Genomic DNA, 17,153 nt, shown 5'->3' with positions numbered 1-17,153 from the left:
CGCTGTGGCGGCCGCTCGAACCGCGGGCCGGGCTCACGGGCAGCCCCGGCGGAGCCGCCCCGGGTGGGGCGTAGCGTTGGGCTCGCACCCGGCCGGGGAGGTGGGTTTCTGACAGCCCCTGCTGCGGGCAGGCAGCACTGTCTGTGCGGTCATGGCTGTGGAGTCACGCAGCCCTTCACCTGACGCTTGCTTCAAGGGCTATTTCTTGTTATTTAGGGTTATATTTAGCGTGCTGTGTGCACGTTGCAGGCAGAACAGGAGAATTCTCATTTGGGGCTGTACCATACAACTTTACTCACAGACCTGCACTTCTCAGTGCTTGAAATGGGGCCTGAACTGGGATGAAGGAGTTGGGGCTGACACACCTGTCAAGTGGATGTTACTTCAGGAATCTGAAAGATTTTGAAAGATCATATGTTGTTCTACTATAATATTATAAACCCGGTGTCAGGTATATATCAGCCATTACAGGGGGACAGATGTCCGGGTGAAGAGGTCTGTGTCCGTGGCGTGGCAGCAAGGAGCTGCTGGGCTGTCAATCAGAGCTGCCAGAAGTGGAGGTCTGGTTCCCAAAATGGCTCTGCGCCTTGTATCCCCTGTGTGGCTGCCAGCAAGCTCCAGTCCAGAGGTTGGGGAAGAGGTCAGTGTGGGGTTTGAGGGCACTGTTGCTCCTACACTTGGCTCAGCACTGGCTTGCAAGGTGCTCCTGACTGCTGCTGGCTGTCTGTGGTGGGCAGCTGAAGCCCCTGGGGCGTGTGGTTTGTGTTGCAGAGCTTCTGGACACATGAAGGCTGTGATATGCTGCTCATGGGATTGCAAGCTCCAGCTGATCACGGTGTGCACGCAGGTGCTATTTGTGTACCAATGCCATTTTGCACTTGGCTGAAGACTTTTGCTAAGCAACGCTTCTACAGAAAATAAGATGGACGCTTCTTCTGTAAATAATCCCTATTTTTCCCAATTTAGGGCTTGCACAGTTTTCTTCTTCTGGGCTTCTGAATGGACTTTCTAAGTATTGTATTTGCAGCTGTGACAAAGCTGCATTTCAGGCCAACACACAGGTTTCTGGAGCTTCGCATAAACTTGGGTGTGAGCCGTTTCTTCGTGTGTGTCTTGTGCTGCTGCTCCTTAGGTCAGCGTAAGGCATAAATCCTTCTGTTAGCACTTTTCATTCTGATTCAGGAGTTACTCAGAGGTGTTAGGAAACGAGAAATACTGCATACAGGGAATATTTTCCAGATGAAAGCCTCTTCTGAGACTCTGGAACTTGGTCAACAGTTCATCCTTCCTACTGAATGATATGGAAATATCTGCTAAAAGTCTTTAAAAGAGAAGTCTAGGTTTCTCCCACTTAACCATCCACTTGTATTTAATCACTTTCTGTATTATTTTTTCTGCTGCCTCCATCCTGAGAGATTTTTTTTTCTCCACGCTTCTTCCCACAATCTATTATTTTTCATGAACTTTTCTTTCTCAGCATAGAAATTACAGCCAATTTTTCTTTACAGCAAAACAATTGTATTTTTGCTGTCCTGCAAGGCGTAAGTAAGCTTCCCTTTGTGTCTTGAACGGAGTGTAGTTTTAAGTGCTGTTGCTTGCCTCTCGTTACCCAGAACAGGACTGCAAGAGGAGAAATTGTGCTGCTGCTTTTGTTTATATAGTAGCGCTGTAATGGGAAAAGACTTGTTCTTGCTACAGTGAATGCTGGTACACCAGAGATCCTGCTAATGATAGTGATTAATAGGTGCTGCTCAAAATAGCTATCACTGTTGATATGACTAATTGTACCATATAAAAAGAGCTCCTTTATTCCCAGTAATCTCAAGGTGTTTCTACAGTTTGAGAGAAATGTTTGATCTGTGCAGAGAGATAAAAGAACGGTGAAATGCAGAACTTACACTGAAATGTGGCAGTTCTTCAGGAGCTTGCTGCTGCTCTGCAAAACCACTTGGGGCTGAAAAGGAAGAATATCTTCTTGTGGTTACTGTTGGTAGATAGAATATTATTACTGGAATTGGATCTTGGCCAGAACAACACCCTACATGTTGCAAACAATGCCAGGGTATTGTTAGCAGCTATAGAAGGGGTTTTATATCATACATGAAAGGTGACATTTCCAGCAGCATGGGTAACCTCATCACAAAAGCAGTGTGCTGGGGCTGGCTCACAGGGCAGCTGATTGTGCTGGGCTCAACAACATCTACGTTCTAATTGCACCAGTCCTCTTAGAGCTTGGCGATATGTCTCGTTAGTATTTCTTAACCTTTGTTGGCCTTTCGGTAACATCAGTTAACATTAAGTAACGTGCGGCAGGCAATGTTGTGCTCTCCAGGCAGTGCTGTATTCTGGGATGTGTTTAAATTTTGTGCATCTTGCGGCTGGAGGCAGCTCTGGAATCGTATTTAGGACTAAAGATCTAAACCACAGAAGGTGCTGTTGATAGCTGTAGAATGTGAAGTTCTGCCTGGTAGGATGAAAGAATATTTTGAAAGCTAAGTAGATGTTGTTAAAGACGTGTTCCAAACTCGCTGAGAAGAAGCTGGTGGTAGTGTTCTATTGTGCCTCTTTGGCTTTCTGTAGGATTCTTGTCCTCTGCTGTTGATGTACTTAAAAGATAATTTTATGGCAGGAGGGATTTAGCGCCTTCTGCCCCCAAAGAAACTATTAAGGTGCGTGAGGAGGAATACAAGGCATTCGCTTTACTCATACAGCTTTGTGGGTTACCTGTTGAATTTGTCTGATTTGATCCTATTCTTCTGGCATTCTGTGAATATTTCATTTGGTTAAGTCCTTGAATTTTGCCAAAAAGGTTTTAAATTTTCTCTTCTGTTAACACCGATGCCATCTTTTGAAAAAGATAGCATTGATGGTAACGAGATGTGTTCCACCCATGTTTCAAGAGAATAATTGTTTTGAGAACTTTGTTGATCTTGAAATACCAAGCTTGTCTTACTCGGCTGCAATTGCAAGTTAATGTATTGATTACTTAGGATAAATCTGGGGAGGTGACTCTGTGGTTCTGTTACAATCATGAATTCTGCATGGGGCAGGCTGACTTCCAGGGGCCTGGGTTAGAGCGGCCTGCGAGCACAGGAGGAGTGTGTGTGAGGGCAAAACAGCAGAACAGAGATCCCAGAAATGCTGGCTGAGCTTCGAAGAATAGAAGAGGGATGAAAAGAGAAAGACAAAGCACTCTACGGGGAATCCTGAGCTGTCTTGGTGAAAAGCCAGCAAGGGTGTATTTGAGGTGGGAGTAACTGAGGCTTCGTGAGGCTTTCAAGAGTGTTCAAGAGTCTTTATAGCAAGTCATATGCTTTCTAGGTGTGGTGTTGTGTACCACTGGCAATGCATTGGCTTCAGACTAAACGATAACAGACGATTGGCGCAAGGACATATTACAACTTTTAATTGAAACAATGAAGTAGGATGTTATGGGCCTTTCCTTTGAAGAAGCATTTTCATAAAGGAAATATATACTCTCCCTTCTAAGGAAAGCCATTCTAAGAGAACGTGATAGCTCTAGGAGATATATATATATATTGCAGTATTATGTAAAATACACAACTTTGAAAATGTTTTGCGAAAAGTAGCAAACCTGTTTTTTAAAAATAAATGTTACCTCATGTGCTATTATTGATAGGGTCATATCAGAGAAAAATAATAACTTGGGAAACATCTTTACAATACTCTTTAAATTAAAACTGATTAGCAATTATGTTTTTAGTAAAATTTTCTCCTTGAGATGACTGCATATTTTCTATTTTAGGCTAGCTAGATTTTCATTGTTCTGCAGTGTGGCTGCATTCCTTCTTGGTGGTCTTTCATTTCTTGCTTTCCTAATAATTTTCATATGGTTAGCGGTTTTTTGGCAAATATGACACTTTATGATTTCTATCTACTTGTCTTTCAGTGGGGTACTTGTCAGAAGCTAGCATTTACTGGTAAGCGTTCTGTAAAACAGCATTGAAGAAGACATTATTTGGAAAATTTTGACAGGAAAATTCTTCTGCCACCTTATCAGTCAGCCCATCTCAGGCTTGGATATTGTATCATGTTCTTTCCAGACTTGCATATTGGTTAGGAAGTCATAGTGGAACATGTTAAGTGGTTGTTTAATAACAGCGTTGAAGGTGTGATTCTTATTTAGTTGCATGCTCAAAGTTGACATTTACAGGGAGCTCTGATTACGCAAAATTCCTCATAGGTTCTGTACAACATGCTGGTGCAATCTAGGGATGGAACAAACCTCCTTTAATGCTATGTTTTGGAAACTTTTTAAAGCAGTATATGGAACATGTTGCAGAGGAAAGCATAGGAGGAGAAGAGCAGGAAGACAGGAATGGACCTTTTGTCCTCTTACTTCTCTGAAGATGTCCCTAGCTTTTGTTACTGCAGGAGAGTAATCTAGCAATTAAATCTGTCTTTAATTCTTTCAGGAACAGAGTGTTTTTAGTTTCACAAGTAGATTACCTCAGTGTGATAACTTGGTGTGTTTGTGAGTTTCTTGGTGCCATTAAGAATTCCTCCAGATTTACTGGGGTCAGATATTTTTTCCAGCAGGTCTACGTGTTCTGTCTGATACCAGGATATTCAGATCAGTACTCTAGGCATTTTTCTTGTTTATGAAGCTGAGCTTCTTGCTTTTCTGTACAGCTTGGCTGATTGTGCTTTAGAAGAAAAGTTCAAGTCCAAGCATAAGTGCTTCCTTAGAGAAAGATAAAGCACCTGGATGTCTACAACTCACATTCCAGAAAAAATCTTAAGATCTTTTAAGTGTTTCTTCCAAAGAGTATAAGTACAAGCCAGTATTTTTAAAAGTTCCTTTAAAATACTTGAATCTGGCAATCTCATCCTGAAGATGCTAGACATTCCTTTTATGTGGCCCAGCCGTAGACCATAAATGCTGAAAACAAATGAAAGCTGTAGTGACCAGGAAGGACAGACACAGAAACAACTCGTGCTGTTGTTGAAAAACTTTCCTTCTCTCTGCATCCTCCAAGCTTGTGGCAAAGGCTGAAGATTGCAGGGGAAAGATCAGTATGGGTGAATGTAATTCTATGCCAGACTCCCAAAGAATTGAGGAACATGATCTTTCTGTTAGGTATTTCAAAATCTTTCTCAGAATGCTATTTGCAAGTCATGCACCAGACAGTATTATGCAGAGGGAGGAAGAGGATGGCTAAAAATTTCATTATTCCAGATCTATTAACTTAGTTTTTTGCCTGCAACTCGTTAAGTGAGAAATAGAGTTATCATCCCCAAATGCTCAGATGAAGCCATGCATGTCAAATAAATGTAAAAATGAATGCAGGTTTTCATCTTCTGTTAAAGGCACCTGTGTTAATTTAAGGATCCTGAGGACAGGAATGGCTTTTTACTTATTAATATATTTGGACATGTTGCCTGATGTTGAATGGTCTGCGATTCTTTGTCCGAGCAGGAATTGAAGGCCCTATAGTATAGAACAGGGTTTACTAAAACTGTGCAAGTATGTTGCTTAGAATCCATCTTCATCAGCACGTGTTTCATAGCCCCGGAGAAAGCTGCATTTAGCCTCTTAGCGAAGATGCAGTTAGATATTTGTGTTCATTTGAAGAAGTGACACAGTTTGCAAATATTTGCAAAACAAGATAATAAGTTCTATGCTTTTTCCAACCCAAGATGACTGTTTACAAGCAGATGATGTAGCTGAGAGCTTGAATGTGTCACCAAAAAAATTGATCTAAAGCTAACTATGCACGTATCATTCAGGAAAGCTAAAAACTTTCTTCTTGGCCTTTGTTAAAGAAATAGGGGGGAAAAAAAAGTAGTTTATTTGTTAGTGATAAGAATTTTACCTTATGGAGTTTAGTTCTGAGCAGTACAAGTGAAATCTTCAAGACTGCCGGGTTGCTGCTGTTGTTGGCAGGAAAGCAGAGGTTTACGTAGATGCTCACTCATACATTCTTTACCTGCGGAGAGCAAACGGATGTACTGTACTCCACTGTGAGCTAGCACAAATAAACTGCACTGGGCAGCAACTAGTGCAGATACACAGGTTATAATACAAAGTTAAAGTTTTGATAGTATTATTACTTGCACTTCTGTTTTAGTTACTTTTGAAGAGAAGCTGAAGTTTTTATACAGAAGAGCAGGGCTATGTTAACTAAAAATAAAATTTCCAAAAATAATGCAAGTGTAAGTGGACTTTTAATTCTAAGGGTTATTTTTCTTAAGAGACTTCTCTGCTAATAAAAATTGCATGAGGTGCTGGGAGGATGTGCCAATTATTGGAACAAAGTACTGAAAAAAGAGCATGTTTGCCTTAACTGGGAATATGCTTGGTTCTGTATTAAACTGTAGAAAGAATCCTTCCAGTTTTTCTGCCTATCTTGTGCTGCTTTCAGGAAGAGAATGGAAACATTTTCTCACAAGCAATCCGATTAGGTTAATAAACCTTTTCTTTGTCTGAATGCTGCAATAACTTTCAGGGTAACAGATTGTGATGTCAGATTCAGCACTTCGACCTCATTTCAAGTCCAAAGGAGAGTGAATAACTTGTCTCCAACTCTACAATGTTACAAAATAACTTTGGTGATAAGTGAACTTTATATACGTTGTAAGGACTTGACCATGAATTTAATATGGCTTCGTCCAGAATTTATTATTTTCAAGTGTATCCTGCAGATCCATGTTGTCAGCACTAATTTAAATGTTATTTCTCCTGTAAATATTTGTTCTTAAAACTGAAATAGTAGTCTGGGTCATGGGACTGATGTGATGTAGTTTGGCTGTCTTTGGTCAAGTGCACTTCTTGCTTTATCCGTGTGGAAAAGAGTTGCATCTGACCTGTGCTATTTTGAAATTAATCTGTTGCTTGGTTTTGTGGTTAGAAAAAATCCTGGTCTGGTTAAGTGAAATCTATTGCTCTGCAGATGTTGCTGGACAAAAGTCTTTTGAAAACCACTAATGATACATGTTTTGTTTTTACATAGGAATGTTAAATTTTTGTGGCGATGGATTGGTATGATAGAGTAAATCCATAGTTGATGCACAAGATTAAGTGAAATGTTTTTGGGAAGGCTCATTTTTTTCCTTTGAAGACAAAAACAGGAAAAAGCTTTTCTTTTTCCATTTTGGTTTCTGGAACAGTTAGCTTTTATGAAGTTTGATTAGAATTGTCTGATGCAGTCTGACAAAAAAAAAAAAAACAACCAAATTGTAAAGATGCAGTTTCTTTTCAAAAATATCTTGTTGTTTCAGGGAAGTAATATATTCCCTCTTCTTTGCGTGTGCTATTTGATATATTCTGATCCAGAGCATGAGTAACTCATCTCTGCAGGAAGGTATGCTGTACCGTGATGGAGTTGCTCAGTGTGATGAGAGATAAATTGTATGACTGTGGGGTGTCTTGCATGCTACACCTATGCTAAATATATTTCTCTAAAAGGAATCCTAATATGAGCAATGTTAATCTGGTATAATTTTCAGCAGTGGAAACAGTTAATATCGATTATCGGACTCAGTAATATATAAAAACCTGGTTGTGTCTTAAAGCATTGTTGACTTAGTGAACTTCCTATCCTCTACATAGCTGTCCCTAAAGGTTTGTGTTGTCAAGGTGTGGTAGTTTGCTTTGTTTTGTTTTTTTTTCCTTTTGCATCACACCATCGACCTAAGACAAACGATTCATTAGCTTTGTTTACATTGTGCTGTGGCAGGCAGATAGTGTTTCCCCAGCAGGCAGTGTTTGAGGGACAGGAATAAATCTGAAGTAGTCCAAACCCGGTGATCTCAGAAGATCTGCTTAATACATTCTGAAAAAAGCAGAGAATAGTAATTGAAGCTGTAGAAGTCCTCAGAGGGTAAATATTTTACAGGTTGACTTAAATATACCGTTGTGTCCTCAAACACAGGATGTCCTTTTTCCTTTACAAATAACTGTTGTCCTTCAGCTTTGATTGGGCACTCCATTTAGGTAAGAACCAAAATTTTAAGTAGTAATACAACTGAAATGTTTGTTTTATAATTTATGTGAAGGAGAGTAATTGTTTGTTTGTTTTCACTTGATACTTTTTTCTGAAACTGATATTTACCTTCTGCCGTATGAAGATACTGCCTCAGCTGACTGGTGGTAAGCTGTAGGTTGTGTGGCAGGCCCTTGTGGCTTACTCATGTTTATACTGGGATGCTTGTCCTGCTGCTGCTTCTGTTTGCTTTATTTCCCCTGTTAAAGGTTTTGGTTTCTTGTTAAGTGCCCTCATATGGGAGACTACAATAAGGAGCATATCAAAGTAACTAATCCTAATCAGCGCTTAATGTAGTCTTTTGGAATTATCAATAATTAGGGGGAAAACTTTAAGTTCACCTATGAATAACAAGCTTAAATATGACATAAATACGGCTTAAGATGCTGTAATTTTTACTGAAGTGGCATGCTGTAAAAATCGAGGTGCCACAAGACTTTTTGACTGGCGTTCTTTCTTGAGTAGTTGTTTTCTAGGAACTTACCAGTAGAGTTTGCTTAAGTTAATCATTAAAATTGTTTTAATGTTATAAAGTACTATTCTGACCAATAAAAAACCATTGTCTTGCCCAAAATATGGTCAAATTATTCTGCTGGGATATCTTGTTTCAACTTCAGAGGCAAAGATATCCCAGCGGAATAATCTGAAAGATATGGAAAACAGTTGATGGAAGAAGTTTTTGTTCCAGACAGAACAATATGTTAGCTGTGAGGAGATGCACAAATGCATTCTGTAAGCGACTACACTGTTAAGTATGATTTGTTGGAATGCGTGTAAGAACTCAAAATGCCGTAGACTGCCTAACTAATAGCATTTGAGATACCATAAATAGTTTAATCTAATTTTGATCATCATATTCATATGATGCAAAGAAAACCATCGATTCCACTGCCAAGCTCACAATAATTTCATTTTCCTATATTGCTGAATCCAGTCACTCTACTTTTCTCCTGTGCTTTTTTCATTTTTTTAAATTATTTTTTCCTGTTTTACATTTTAATTCAAGCTGAAAATGCTCGTTTGTATGTATCACGTCGTATGTACGTGGTATGGATTGTTAGCTGAAAAATGCAGAGAGAAATCTTCCATACTGAAAATATGTAAGATTCCCATTGTTCTAAATTCTGTTGTGACTGTTAGTATCTGTGTAATTGAAGCACTGCTTAAACTCTCCTACTGCATGAGTGATAGTTGGTGTATAAAATATTGCTTTGATTGCAGTTAGTCTCACTTATGACTTTAATAGATTACTCCTAATAAAGTAGCTGGTAAAATGCAGGTCATGGCGTGGTCTGCTCCAACCACGTAATGTTACAAAATGCTTTGCAGAAAAGTTTTTTTTCTTTCTGAAATAGAAATTTTGAGAAAATCATGAAATATGAATGTAACGGATATTGCTAGGTCTAAGAAGAAAATATTTGTTGTGACTAAAACCAAACAAATACCTTGGTGAGTTATAAGAATGCATCTCTATACCGTGGTTTTTAAGTTTGTTGGGGTGAATCTAAAAGTAGGAAAAAGAAGTTGAAAATAGGACTGATCCGATGGACTTGTGAGCAGAAAGTAAGCTGTATTTTTAATGTTCAAAGCTAGCAGATAACTACAGACTTGATATCGTAGTAGATAAGAGGAAACAGAGCTTTCTGGGGAAAGATGGAAAATTTAGATGTAGCACATCTCTATTTGTTCATTACACTGTTCTTTGGGAAACTCTTATGGTTACATGTTGAAAGCTTATGCAAAATATAGAATTGTTATTGCCTAACAGAGTAACTCCAGATGTGAAGCAAGGTCCTTACAGAGTGCCTTGGAAGGAAGGAGCAGCAGTGATGTTGTGTTGTTTGGTTTTCCTCCGTATGTTTTGGAGTCAGGAGTGCATTAGCTGGTGTGGTTGATCGTGCAGTAGCAATTCGTACTTCCTACTACCATCAGCAACTCAGGGTACAGACAAATTCAGTTTTCTGTCAGCTTGTGAAAAGGGGAAAAACGTGAAAGGAATTATGTTACTTGCACACGGAGAACATAGTTAAAAGAAGAATAGTGAAAACACGAGCCTTGCTTACTTCTTAGGTCTAGCAGATAATTGCTCTACCAGGGACAATTACTGCGTTGTTTATCTTAAAGCAAATATAAGCTGAATTTTTTCTCAGGTAATAATTCCACTCATCTTCTCCTGGGATATCTGTGGAAAGAGTCATTATTTTTATCTCTTAACTCTATTGCAGGTTAGACAGGAAGGAGAGGTCCTTTAGCAATGGAAGAACTTGGGCAGAAGTGACTACACTAGCAGGCTGTTTGCCCTTTTTCTTCTGCGGAAAGCACATCTCTCTGTGTAAGGAAAAGAAGGTAAAGTATTTAAACGTGTTGAAAGGAAAATGTATTTTGGGGTAGGGGAAAAAGCCAGGCTACGTACAGGGACAGATTTAGGAGCTATAAGTAGGCAGAATTCCATGGGATGTGCTTGGAAATACCTTCCTGTTTCTCACAGAATGGGCAACATTTAAGAACTCAACAATTTTTGGATAGCAAATTAAAGAAAAAGAGAAGAAAACGCTGGGAGAGAAATACTTCTCCTAAACTTAACATTGTCACGCATTGGTTATCAAGGTGGGAGTAGAAACAGTTTTGAAAAAGTGAAGCCTTTTTTAATACTGTCCTCACTGAGGACTTTAGAATCGTTTCTGTAATTCTCATGCAAGAAATGGAGATGGTGGGGAAACATTTTTAATATGAAATTTACAGCTGACAAGCAATGTTGTATTAGTTCTTTAATTATGTATTTCATGGAGAGCTCAGTAATAAAATGCTTAATGAATGAACTATTTTGAAATACTTAAACTATGGAACAGTAGTGGTATGATACTCTTTTTCCATTTGAATAACAGCATCCTTTTTGAAAACATACTGGTAAATAGTTTCCTAGTGCTATGATAAATTTTTGTGGCTATCATTCATTGACATGAGAATCACAGTGACAGTTTTTGAGAAGTTTCTAGCTGTTTTGGGATGGAGGGAAAAAAGCTTGCAAACACTGAACCTTAAGACTTGATGAAATTACCATCCAAAATATGTTTTTGCAACACCTTTTTTTTCCGAGGGAAAGGCAGTCTTGACTTGAAGTTTTCATTTATGTTGACAATGTCTTTTTATTTTTAGTTCAGTTTTTTATTCCCCCAGTAGCCACCTAAGAAGGAATTTCACGTTGGGCTGCTTCTGATTGCGCTGCTCCTGTTCTCGGGCTAACTTCTGCTTTGTGGTTTAAACAGATGTGCTAAGTATGTGGATGAGATAAGACTTCAGTATTTTTATATTTATTGTTTTCCAGTCCATTTCAAAATTTAGCTCTGCTGCCTTAAGAAGTTCTTGCACATGTTTTTCTCTAGTCTAATTTATGTTCACTTATCTGCTTTTATTCTTAATTGCTAGAGGCTATACTCCCACTTGTGGTATTCAGTTTCTGTGGAACTACCAATAAATTCAAAGGATGCCCTGCTGAGAATAGGATAGAGGCTGAAGGAGTGGGAGAGAGAAAGTAGAACAAACTAATGGTACTTATTAGAACTGCCCGTGCAGACTAATGCAAAATAAACTGTACTTACTGTATAACATATTGATAGCATATATAAATTTAACAAAGCCTGTTGTTGCACTTCATGTCTTAGTCCAAGAATTATTCCTCTTTTCTTAATTTTACTTGTGTAGTCAAGTTGTCCCCTCTGCTGATTATGTCTAGACTGTAATTCAGAGAATAATTTTTGAGCCACGAAGGGCAATTTCTTTGCTCTTATCATTCTAGGTTGACTAATTTTCTGATTAATGAAAGGAAAGCAGTACCTATGTATTACCAAGTCTTTCAAAACAAGGCCGACTAGCTTGGTACAAACATTATGGTATGTGGTAGGTTGGAATTTACTCTTTTCTCTTCTCCTCCACTTTCACTGTGTATTCACTAATGCAAAGTGACCAGATCTGTCCTTCACTACAGAATAAGCACGGCCAGCTGAACAGTGGTAGACATTGCTGCAGCTATCTGAGGAGATGTGTTTTCTAGGACTGAAATAGGCTATTTTAGGGTAGGTGGAAGAGTGTCAGTGTGGTGGTGATGAAAATGCAGACATGTTCTTGTAATTGTGCAGCTCTGCAGAGGGCATGGCTGTGTCAGACTGCAATATCCTGGCCAGGGATGCATCCTGGGAACTTTGTGCTTTTCAGCACTTTGGAGATGGAAAAATATTTTTTCATTCTTCAGGGAATTATTCAGTATGAAAGTGCTTCTCTGGGAGAATTTGTGCATGGTGGAACATTTCACCCTAGCAACTATTCAGATGAAAAATAATTGATAAAAATGTGAAAGGGGATTATGGATTGTGCTAACTAATTAGAACTATAAATTTTGACCAAGTCATTGCAATGTAGATAGACATCCAGTACAGTAGGCCAGTTTTATTTTAATGTATTTTGTGTAGGAAATGTAAACTGCGGCTTTTGTTAAATAGTTGTAGATGAGAAGACTTGCTTTGTAATAGAACCCTGTTGTTTTTAAGACATTAGCTTAGTACCTGCAAATACTCTCTAAGTATCTATCATTGCTGAAAGTTCATGCTTCACTTTGCAGACTGCTCTGAAATGTAGTGCTGTTGTATTTTAAGGTCTTTATCTAAACCTCCCAACAAATAAAGCTATTTCATTGCAGTGGAATATTGGCAGCAGCAAGGAAACTTTTTTCAGAGGCTTGTAAATTTGTAATACAGAAATACCGTGTGTTTCTAATGGTCTTAAAAGTAATGTAAAATTGTCCTCAACAAGAAGCATATGGTTATAAATTCTTGTGTAGTCTGTGCACTATCGTAACTATAGGAAGCAGCGTCCGCAACACAGAATATTTAATTTAAAAAATTGGGATAAGGGTCGTGAATTGTGTGCTAGGAATAGAAAATAAGATTAGAGGTTATGTTTCAGGCATGGAGCTGTCTCGGGGGGGGGGGGGGGGTGGGGGTGGGAACAGAACAAGGTTACTTCAAGGTTTGGAGCCCTGCTGGGGGGGTGGGGAGAAGGGAGGAAATCCAGCAGAGGCTAAAAATGGTGCCTGGGGGGGATGTAATATATTAAGTAAAATTTGCCAAGTGTCTCCTGGGCACCTAGCGTTACGGACGGTAGCCTTCTACGTTCCATCGCTTGTCCCTGCCCAATTAGTCATGGACAGCGCTTGGTACTGCTGAGGTGGTTCTGCCTGGGCTGTCAGCGCTCCCTCTACACAAACAGACCCAGTGGCAAAAAGGTCGCTTTTTCTAAATGTAGCACTTGGGAAATGTGTCTGTAAGAGGTCTGGCCGGATCACTGGTAGATGCATCAGCTGGTAATGAAATGTTGCTTAAGTGTATTTGGCATCTTTGCCATGTGTTACGGCTGGCAGAGCGTTACTGTGTCGCAATTTCTGCAGCAGAAAGCCCTTTGCCAACACGAGGTATTGGGAAGGAGTGTCATTTGGCTTAAACCACCTAAACGTAAGCCTCGCATTTTGCACTTGGTAGTTATTTTTAAATAAGTGACACATCAGTAGATACTAGGTATATTTCAAAAGGCATCTTTCCAGTCTTCATTTGTGAATAGAAATCAGCTCTGTTAATGAATATTGAAATACAGAGGCTTAGTTAATGAGGTGTGAGGTTAGGATCTTCCAGAGATATGTGTGTGTGTGTGGTATCGTGGGCTGATGGTACTAGGTGCTTCAGAGGGAAAAGGACACTTGAGTTTTCAGAAAGATGTGGAAAAATTGAAGTGTTCGGCTTTGCTTATGGATGTGGTTCTCTGGTTTCTAGTCAATAGATCACATCATGTTAATTTCTTTTATGGGTTAAAACATTACATTTATGTCTTCTCCAAGATGTATTATACCAGCATAAATATCTCTTTGTGTCCTCTGCTGGGAGAGAAATTTCTTGCACAACTCAGTGCAGAAATTTTGGCGCATGATAAATAACCTGGTGACAAATCATGCAGAAGGATGAGAGCTTAGCTGTTTACATAAAACTGTCAGTACTTCTACTTTCAGGACACGATGAGGTGGTCTGACCGTGCATTATATGTTGTAAATTAGGCTAGATAATTATTTCCCAATTGATAATTTTATTGGAAAATATGTGGAGAGTTCTTTGGGGAATATTTTCTAACAACTTTTTTTAAAAAGAGAAAATCACTTGACATCAAGTCACATCAGTATTTATCTGAACATCAGCTTGACTGCTGTGTGCCTTTCCATGCTGTGTACTTACGTAGTAGCTTAAAGCTGGAAGTTGGCAGAGCTGTGTGTGCTGCTGAGACGTGCCGGTGGAATTCCATGTATGCATTTGTTAGCAAATGGCTGTTGTGTTATTTATATTCCTTAGTAGCATCTACACTGATTATAGAACGTGAGATTTATTTTCCAAATGTGTAAATTTATTTTTATTGAATGAAGTTGGTAAACTTCATTATTAAGAGTGTGAATTTCTTAAAAGAAGCAGAACAGGAGCTTGCTAACGTATTGACAACATCTGCTTTTTTAATATAAAGAAGACAATTTTAATCAAGCTAGTCTTCCTGGGGTCCCCGAGAAACCAGAAATTTCTCCCAGCTGTGTCGGTGTAATGAGTGGATGGAGGCCTAAGACTGCTCCAACAGCCCTTAGCTTTCAGTCTGCAGTTTTTTGAATTTTTAGTTGACCGTTTTGACATGTATATTGTGTGGATAAAAGGCAACAAATTATTCCATGGACTCAAATAGAGAGCAAGATTACTGAAGCAGCTAATAGATGACACTAAATGCAGGAGTCTGAAAAGATTTTAGCTGTTGCCATTGTAGTAAACACAGAGTGGTACCTGCTGGAACACGCAGGCTTGCTTAAGAAGGAAGGGCAAGTGGAGAATGCTTTTGTCTCTGGTGCTTAACTTCTGTTTGGACCAGTTGTTAATGGGACTTACAGAAAATTGAGTGACTCTGAACATTTTTATCTAGGCAGAACTAGGTGAGCACTGAGTTTTGGGTGTACTTGGGGGGCAAAAGATGACAGTTGGCAAGGTGTTGCTATGTTTTTCCCTTTTGATTTTTATTAGAAATGTAAAAACGGGAGGGTACTGCTACACTTGATCTTTTGTAACTAATCATGTTTTGACCCATGACTGTACAGTATGAGTTAGTGCTATTTTAAGTCTCATCTATATTTAATTAAGACTTATAAATTCTGGTCTTAATGAGGAGGGAAATAACTGTGCTGAAGACATAAGCAGCTCTTTTGATTAGAAAAAGTGAAAGGTTATGAAGTATGCATGCTGCCATTTCTAGTTTTTAATCTTTAGGAACTCAAATTACTTGTCACTACTGTTCATTCATCAGCTACAGAAATTACTTCTACATAATTTAATGTATAAAAATGTAGATTTTTTGGAAGCAAAGCATTTTGACACTTTCAAAAAGTCTCTTGTCACAGAGATTAGTTCAAGAAGGATTTTGTAATCAAGGTTAAAACTATTCACCTACTAAAACCTAGGAAATTGTGATTTGCAGTAGTATTGTATGATGCATTTGTAGCATTATGTACACATGGATGTTTGGTTTTGTTATAGGAGAGACTGCTGTGCATGCTGGATTGTCCTGGTTTATTCATATCCTGTGACTGTGAATCAGATATTGCTGTCTATATACAGACTGAATCGCCAGCCAACTTCGGGCCCAAATATGGTAAACATAATTATGTTCATTTGCTATAAAAATACATTCTCCTTAGTTTAACATTTTCCTGATTACAGTTTTCTGATAATTCCATAATTTTCAACATGAGAGGGATATGAAAGGCCTAATTATCATGTCCCTCTCTTCTGCACAGAATAGTTTGTTATCCTGGGCAAAACTCCAGCTGCACACTGATGAATCTGCTGCTACTCAAGCACAGTAAGCCTGTAAACCAGAAAGTCAGAACACAGGAGCTGTACTGCGGAGGCATGAATCTCTGCCTTAGCTAGATGACAAAAAAGCTCATGGTTGGAACTGTCAGGAGACAGTAAGTGCATGTGCTGATGTCAGTTTTTCTGATATGATGTACTCCTGTTTTCTATTTCTGGAAATGAAATTCATATTTCAGAATGCTTAATGCTTCTCAAGTAGGAGAATTTCAGTGAATGAACTGGGTGAGGGGGAAGGAAAATATTCAAATAGATAAAGCCTCTAATGTGTGCTGAAGAGAATAAATACAAGTAAATATTGAATTAGTCTTAAGCATCACTCACAAGGAAATAGAATGACAATATAGTTACTAAATATGAAAAAGTGAATAGTTTGCGTGTGGAAATGGCTAATAATAGCCATTTCATTTGCATAAGTAGACAAAGATTAGTATATTTAATGCAGGTAAGAAAATATGTTTGCAGGGCTTTAATTCTTCTTTTTCTTTATGCAGTCTAGTATCAAGAGAATTTTGCAGATGTATTCTGTGGCAAGCACTGAGAATTTAGAAGCAGCATAGTAATTTGGGAAAGGAAAGATGGTTGATGTTGAGTTACTCCAAATGTTTTGAAACGTGTCATCATCTTTGCTATAAACAGGCAAAAAAAATCTCAAAGGCTTCTCGGGATTTTTTGTGCATAATCTGTCTCGTGCTTCTAGTACTCAAAAATATTTTCACAGAAGAGCTTTAAACATATAGATGATTTATAATTTTCATTGCCTTTAAACATTACTTCTGTCCAACACTACTAAAATCATTAGGTACTGAAGCGACTCTGAGTTTTAGTTTTCTTTCTGATGTTGCTAAAAACTGCCTAGGAATGTAGTTTAGGAATATTTATTTCAGTGAAAAACATCAAATTCCAAATATGTATATGCTAATAAGTGCAAGTACCGTGCATTTGTGAGGCATAGTTTCTGTGTTGGCTGGAAGCTTTGTCTAGAAGTTAACAGAAGTACTTTTTCATTCATTGATTTCTCAATCAGCTGTTTCAGAGAGCAGCTGTAAATAGGATGTCATTGCTATGTGCTACTTCTGATAATCCCTAAGTTGTAGTGATTAAGGAGATAAATAAAATAAATGGCTGCATTCAGACTTCACAATTGATTTAACTCAGCCTTATGTAACTCCATGGTGGTTCTAAATGGATACCTAGGGAAAGGCAGGAA

The 17,153-nt window shown here is 38.6% G+C and overlaps 1 protein-coding gene and 1 long non-coding RNA gene across 7 annotated transcripts in view; one reads left to right on the top strand and one right to left on the bottom strand.

Moving 5' to 3' along the window:
• LOC110404449 overlaps nt 1-10,225 on the bottom strand; it is a 23,435-nt gene extending 13,210 nt beyond the window's left edge. The window contains exons 1-3 of the long non-coding RNA XR_002442261.1: nt 9,806-10,225; nt 7,686-8,206; nt 5,838-5,951 (exon numbers count right to left, since the gene is read on the bottom strand). This is a non-coding gene — a long non-coding RNA (uncharacterized LOC110404449). The remainder of the gene's footprint in view (nt 1-5,837; nt 5,952-7,685; nt 8,207-9,805) is intronic.
• KIAA0355 (KIAA0355 ortholog) overlaps nt 1-17,153 on the top strand; it is a 54,291-nt gene that overhangs the window by 735 nt on the left and 36,403 nt on the right. Inside the window, exons 2-4 of one of the 6 annotated variants that reach the window (XM_021408742.1) lie at nt 10,232-10,352; nt 15,608-15,722; nt 15,868-16,041. The exons of 1 other annotated variant lie outside the window; for it this stretch is intronic. The gene's annotated coding sequence lies outside the window, so the exon portion shown is untranslated. The remainder of the gene's footprint in view (nt 1-10,231; nt 10,353-15,607; nt 15,723-15,867; nt 16,042-17,153) is intronic. 4 more of the 6 variants (XM_021408741.1, XM_021408747.1, XM_021408744.1 and 1 more) reach the window with 4 other exon arrangements.

Source organism: Numida meleagris, chromosome 10 (genome assembly GCF_002078875.1).
Source record: "Numida meleagris isolate 19003 breed g44 Domestic line chromosome 10, NumMel1.0, whole genome shotgun sequence".
NCBI lineage: Eukaryota > Metazoa > Chordata > Aves > Galliformes > Numididae > Numida > Numida meleagris.
The sequence above is the reverse complement of the archived record's forward strand: the minus strand, read 5'-3'. Positions and strand labels throughout refer to the sequence as shown.